Genomic DNA, 7,346 nt, shown 5'->3' with positions numbered 1-7,346 from the left:
TTGAAAAAGCAAGATATCCTTACAATATTCAAAAACCTTCTAAGATCATGCAGCAAAAAGAGGAATCAACAACATAGCTCAAGAAATATACATAAAAATAAAAAGTTAGAAAGCCACGTAGCTTAGATTTGTCAGACCAAACACATGAAAGATCAAATCCTTCCCTATTTTTTTGCGTGACACTAACAACTCTAATTATTTTATTTTTCAAGAACCAAAATCAAGTTCTAAAAAACATTGAAACAAATACGATCGAAGTGAAAAAAAAATAACAAAGAAAACTAAAATTTTATATATATATATATATATATATATAAAATGTAGCTAGCCAAACTTATGATGATGATGATAATAATAATAATAACATAAATAATAAAAATAATGATGGCAAAGTAGTAATGATGTCATCAATGGTTATGTTGCTTCTTTTAATTATAATTTTATTATCATCACAAAGATAAAAATATTCAAAGGTTATATAGATAACTAAAGTTGCTATCTAGTATTGTTATATAAATCAAGGGAAGAAAGGAAAGGAGTTTTAGAGCTGTGATTAAGCATTTATGAAGTCAAAACAAGAATAATTTAAACTTGAAAACGAGTTATTTTCAACATGAAGAGATTAATGTAGAAGATTTTTATCCGACGCATGACCTTATAATAATGAACATAATTTTTTTTTTTTACGTGGGGTGTCCGAGCCAGCTTGAGCGCACCACGACTATTCCCCACGGCCCACTGGACATCCTGCAAGCCTAGGGGCAGGTTAGGCACCGCGGGGGTGACAGGCGTGCACATAGAGGGTCGAACCGGGACGGGGGCGGAACAAGTCACACGGTTGATCACAGCAGCTAGGCCCTCAAGTGCTAATAAACATAAATTTTAATTCTAGAAGTCATGGTCGCTATATAGGGTTTGATTTGTGAACGCATCTGAGTTCGTTAAGGCTTCTAAGCTAGTACTAGAAATTACTATTTTACAAATGTCATATTTCTCAAGTTGATTTAAAAAAATTTTCTATTTACTTTAGAAATATTTTATTAATTTTTAAGTTTTGTTTATGATGTTTTTTCTAGTATATAATAGTCAAGAAGAGCTTTAATATTTAAATTTGTTTAGAAAAATATTGACTAATAAAAGTTTGAATTATAATTATTATGCTTAATGTCTTTTTCGACACAATTCTATCTTTCTTTGCGTTTATTGTCTTTTTTATATTGTTTTTGGATGCGTCAGCAACCTCCTACATATTTCTAAAATCTGGACTTTGAAGGTTGAAAAGACTAATAAAGTCATTAAAGACTTTTACGAATGATTCCAAAATAACTACTTCCCTCACGCAACTTCTCTGGTTACTTGTCTGAAGGCCATATCCATTCTCCACAAAGCAAAATTTAACACTTTTCCAAAAGCCAAGATCCAGTTTACCCCATCATGGAAGCTGAAAAACTGTTCCTGTTTTTTTCTCTTTTAATGCTCCATTTCTCATCTTGTACATCCCTCGACTCCTTAAAGACCAACCAAACCATTAAAGAAGGTGACGTTCTTATCTCCAAAGGAAATAATTTTGCACCATAAAGTAGTTCTAGCAATAGATATCTTGGAATTTGGTACCATAAAGTACCAGAACAAACTGTGGTGTGGGTTGCAAACAGGAACGATCCTATCATTGGTTCCTCTGGATTTCTCTTTATAAACCAATATGGTAACCTCGTTCTCTATGGTAACGATGACCGAAAGCTTCCTGTGTGGTCTACAAATGTTTCAGTGGAAGAAAATGATACTTGTGAAGCTCAACTCTTGGATTCAGGAAATTTGATATTGTTCAGGAAAAGAAGCAGAAAAACTGTATGGCAAAGCTTCGATTATCCTACGAACACCCTGCTTCCTGGAATGAAACTGGGGCTGGATCGAAAATTAGGAATTGATCGGTTCCTAACATCATGGAGATCAGCCGAAGACCCTGGGTTCGGGGACTTCTCAGTTAGGATCAACCCAAATGGCTCACCGCAAATCTTTTTCTATAATGGTACAAAGCGAATTGATAGATCTCCTCCTTGGCCATGGAGAGGTCATATGGGCTTATACAAAAGCACTTTTGTAAATGATCCAGATGACATATACTGGGTCTACACAGTTCCTGATGATTCTTATCTGCTAAGATTAATAGTGGATCATCCAGGACATGTAAAGGCTTTAACATGGCGAGAAAGTGATGGTCAGTGGAAGGAATACTGGAAGTCCCCTCAGTTTCAGTGCGACTATTATGGACATTGTGGTGCTTTTAGTACGTGTGAACTTACCAATCTAGATGAATTTGGATGTGCCTGTTTACCTGGGTTCGAGCCCAAGTACCCATTGGAATGGTCTGTGAGAGATGGGTCCGGTGGTTGTGTCAGGAAGCGGCAACATACGTCTTCGGTGTGCCAGAATGGAGAAGGGTTTGTGAAGGTGGAAAATGTAGTTCTTCCGGAAAGTTCAGCTGCAGTTTGGGTGGACATGAGCAAGAGTCTTGCAGACTGCGAAGTGCAATGCAAGAGGAATTGCTCATGCTCTGCATACGCAATCATTGCAATTCCCGGAAAAAATTATGGTTGTTTGACATGGTACAAGGAATTAGAAGACATTAATTATGCTAGGAGTGAAAGTCATGATCTGTATGTTCGTGTTGATGCATATGAATTAGGTACCCTTTTTCTGCTCAGTAACTACTTCATAGGATTGTCATTACAAATATTGATTTATAAGAGCTTTCCTATGCTTGTCACTGCTCTTGACTGTAGTTAATAAGCTCTTCACTGCAGGAAAGAAACCATAGATATTGGTACGTTTTAGGTGCCATATGTATTGTCATATTTCGATCGGAAAATGATTCTCGTGCTTTTTCCTATAGAGTTAAATCTTTATTCTTTTCACTCTCGTGCAGCTGATACTACAAGGAAGTCAAATGATTCACGTGAAAAACGGATGCTGGCCGTTTTAGCACCATCAATTGCATTATTGTGGTGTCTCGTTAGCCTGTATACTTATTTGTGGCTCAAGAAGAGAGCAAAAGAAGGTACTGAACTGCAGGTAAACAGAACTTCTAATGAATTGGAATATTTCAAGCTCAGCAACATAACGGCGGCCACTAACAATTTCTCCCCAGCTAACAAACTCGGGCAAGGTGGTTTTGGCTCTGTTTATAAGGTTGAGTTTCTTGCATTTAGCTAAAAACTAAATGGCCTCTCAACACTACAGATTTTTCTCTCTCTAATTTGTATAATTGTAGTCCAGTGGCTTAATCTTGTAACATGATTTTCGGGTCTGCTAGCTAATGGAAAGGAGGTTGCAATAAAAAGGTTATCTAGAAGTTCAGGACAAGGGACAGAAGAATTTAATAATGAAGTTATGGTAATTGCAATGCTGCAACACAGGAATCTTGTTAAACTTCTAGGTTACTGTAATCAGGATGGACCGAAAGCAAAAACAAATAAAACACAAACAAACAGATTTACATGGTTCCCCAAAACCGGGTACGTCCACGGAGGCAGCAGATTGTATATTATTGGAGGAATGATACAAACATTCAACTCAACCCAATACAATCCCACAAAACCCAGTGTTTCACTCTTACACTCGGTGTTGCTCTCAAATCTGCACTCTTTCACTCTCACAGTTGCATTATTTTCTTCTGCACACTTGCACACACCTCTTCACTTGCACTACACTCACTAATCATTAATTGTCTCCATTTATAGGAGGAAGGAGAGCAGAAAGGAGAGCCTTGAAACATGCCAGTAATTGTGGCACTAACAACTAATGGTGCTTCCACTAAGCATAGTGATGGGGTATTGTTATTATCAATAAAATCTAGACAAATCTCCACCTTGGCAAGATTTTTCCATCCAATCCTCGTGATCAATCAATGCTGCCTCTAATGCGCCATATGGCGCTGCACCCTGAAGGTGCTCAACACCGAGAGATGTTGACCAAGTCCAAACAATGTTGGAACTTGATCCCTGAGACACATTTTGTGAGCATGTCAGCTGGATTATCTGCGGTACCAATCTTCTGCAGCAGAATATCCCCTTCATCCACAATTTCTCAAACAAAATGAAATCGTACATCAATGTGCTTGGTGCGGGAATGATGAACCTGATTCTTTGCAAGACAAATAGCACTTTGACTATCACAATGGACATCCACGTGCTCTTGAACTATTCCCAAATCTTCAATCAACCCATGTAACCAAATAACTTTCTTGAAAGCTTCCGTTACTGCCATGTACTCTGCCTCAGTTGTTGACAAAGCTACTGTTGATTGTAATGTTGACCTCCAACTTACAGGCCCTTTAGCAAGTGTAAACACATAGCCTGTTGTGGAACGACGCTTGTCTAAATCACCAGCATAGTCCGAATCCACATAACCAACTAAATTTTGTTCGAGTCTATCATCCCTCTCAAACTTTAAACCAATATCAGTTATGCCATGAATGTACCGTAGAATCCACTTAACTGCCTGCCAGTGACCCTTTCCCGGATCATGCATATACCTGCTCACCATACTGATAGCATGTGAAATATCTGGTCTCGTACAAACCATTGCATACATTAATGCACCAACTGCATTTGCATAAGAAATTTGAGTCATATGCTTGCGCTCTTCCTCTGTGCGTGGAGACATTGAAGCACTTAGCTTAAAATGAGGAGCTAAATGTGTGCTTACAGGCTTGGTCTTACCATCTACCCCAAATCTCTGTAGAATTTTCTTCAAGTATTGGGTCTGTGTCAAACAGACTGTGCCTTTTCTTCTGTCTCTCTGAATCTCCATGCCAAGAATCTTCTTAGCTTCTCCAAGATTCTTCATTTCAAACTCAGTTCTTAGTTGAGGTTTCAGTCTATCATGAACTGCAGGTAAACAAAACTTCTACTGAGTTGGAATATTTCAAGCTCAGCACCATAACGGCGGCCACTAACAATTTCTCTCCAGCTAACAAACTCGGGGAAGGTGGTTTTGGCTCTGTTTATAAGGTTGAGTTTCTTGCATTTAGCTAAAAACTAAATGGCCTCTTAACAATATAGATTTTTTTCTCTCTAATTTGCATAATTGTAGTCCAGTGGCTTAATCTTGTAACATGATTTTAGGGTCTGCTAGCTAATGCAAAGGAGGTTGCAATAAAAAGGTTATCTAGAAGTTCAGGACAAGGAACAGAAGAATTTAAAAATGAAGTTATGATAATTGCAATGCTTCAACACAGGAATCTTGTTAAACTTCTAGGTTACTGCAATTAGGATGGAGAACAAATCTTAATCTATGAATATTTGCCAAACAAAAGCTTGGACTCGTTTCTTTTCGGTAAGTCTCTTTACGTATTTATTGCCCTGATTTACACTAGTTGTCAAATTATTCCTGTCTGAAAAGTAATTGTTTCAACAGATGAAAGCAGAATATTGTTATTGGATTGGCGAAAACGCTTTGATATTATTGTTGGAATAGCTCGTGGGATTTTGTATCTTCACCAAGACTCCAGGGTGAGAATCATTCAAAGGGATTTAAAATGCAGCAACATTCTATTGGATGCAGAGATGAACCCAAAAATATCAGATTTCGGAATGGCAAAAATATTTGAAGGCAACCGAACTGAAGATAGGACAAGGAGAGTTGTAGGAACATTATAAGTACCTTTGCCCAAAACATAGACCGAGTGACAAAGTACTATCATTGATTACCAGGAATACTAAAACTTCAGATTCTTGTTTTTCTGATGCAGTGGCTATATGTCACCAGAATATGCTGTGTTTGGAAACTTTTCTGTAAAATCAGATGTTTTCAGTTTTGGGGTCATGTTGCTAGAGATTGTGAGTGGCAAGAATAACAACAGATTTTATCAACAGAAATCTCCGTTGACCTTGATTGGATATGTGAGTTATAAGAGAGCTTTTAGTGCTGTTGGTTCTTGGTTGAATTTCAATGTTCACAATTTTAGATGTTCTCTGCTCTTATTTCTTGTATGTTAATGATTTATATGAACAACACAGGTGTGGGAATTGTGTGTTGGGAATTCCGACCGGTGATGTACTGATATTTGCCCATTGGAGGCTTAAGCACACTGACACAATATTTTACGTGGTTCGGCAAAACCGCCTACATCCACGGGAGAGGTTCATTTTATTAGAGATAGAGAAAGGATACAATAAATACATGTAGAGGAGGAGGATTACATCCACTCTACTCAACTCATCAACTCTCTTGCTGCATTTGCAGCTGCTGCAATGGCAGCAAGGTTGCTGCCATTGCAGCCCCTCACTTTCTCTCTTCTTCTCTACATTTCTTACAACTCTCACAACTCTCTCATTTTGCTCTCACATAATGCCTCTATTTATAGGCATTTCATGGCAACCTTCTTGCTTTGTTGTCAACATTGATGGCTGCCAACTCCTACTCTTCTTCAACAAAGGTGGCTGCCAACTCCTCTTCTTCTTCAACAAAGGTGGCTGCCAATAGTCAATGGTTGTTGCACATTAATGGCAACCAACCTAACAATCACCCCATTTGCCATTCATGTGGGGCAACTGTCCTCTTGCTTCTTCAGCACAGGCTTGCATCTTGCAGCTCTTCCAAGCTTACCATTCTGAGAGCGTCTGTGGCCAAGTTTACAGGTACTCGCCAAACCTTTCAATCATCAGAGTTACCAAAGCACACCTTTTCTCACACAAAAGGATCACTACAACCAGATGGTCTGCCACTTCACATCTGAAGAGTGTTAACGCTTGTCTCTGGAACACAACATTCCCCTTCGAGCGTATCAACCATGCTCGGTCCGGAATGATTCATCAAGCCTTACACCAAGGCTTACAACACCCCCTCAAACGGAAATTTCTTTTTCCAAGTGCGACAGTCATTATCTGAGTATCTCAATATGATCACGAGCTCACCACTCTTCCAAGAGTCTACTCATCTAGGAGTTGCGCCTGCCCTCTGTTCCACCCTAGGAACCACGCCTTACTTCTTCGTGAGTCTCTCGCTCTTAGTCGTAAGAGTCCAAGTAGCTCTCCACCTTCACTTATGGGGGCAGCCCATTAAAGGTTGATCCATATCTGTCTTCATACTCTGAGTATTACAATGCCATTACCGAGCTCACCACCTTGACAAGAGTCAACTCGTTCCCGGAACCTGCACATGCCCTTCTGCTTCTTCATAGCAGCCGCGTCTTAGTGCTCCACAAGTCACACACTTATTGTCTAAGGCAAATGTCTTCTAGCTCATTGATCTTTAGCATGGGGGCAATATCCATGAAAGTCAATCCTGCATTTGTCTCCATACTCATCATAGCCACTTCATTGGCTATACACATGTTCACTCAT

At 39.0% G+C, this 7,346-nt stretch overlaps 1 pseudogene; it reads left to right on the top strand.

Moving 5' to 3' along the window:
• Positions 1-1,314: 1,314 nt before the first annotated feature.
• On the top strand, positions 1,315-5,746 carry LOC133703638 (G-type lectin S-receptor-like serine/threonine-protein kinase RKS1; annotated as a pseudogene).
• The last annotated feature ends 1,600 nt before the right edge of the window (positions 5,747-7,346 follow it).

The sequence above is a fragment of the Populus nigra genome, chromosome 9, assembly GCF_951802175.1.
Source record: "Populus nigra chromosome 9, ddPopNigr1.1, whole genome shotgun sequence".
In the NCBI taxonomy this organism is placed as follows: Eukaryota; Viridiplantae; Streptophyta; class Magnoliopsida; order Malpighiales; family Salicaceae; genus Populus; species Populus nigra.
Note: the sequence above shows the minus strand (reverse complement) of the source record. Positions and strands in the feature narration are given on the sequence as shown.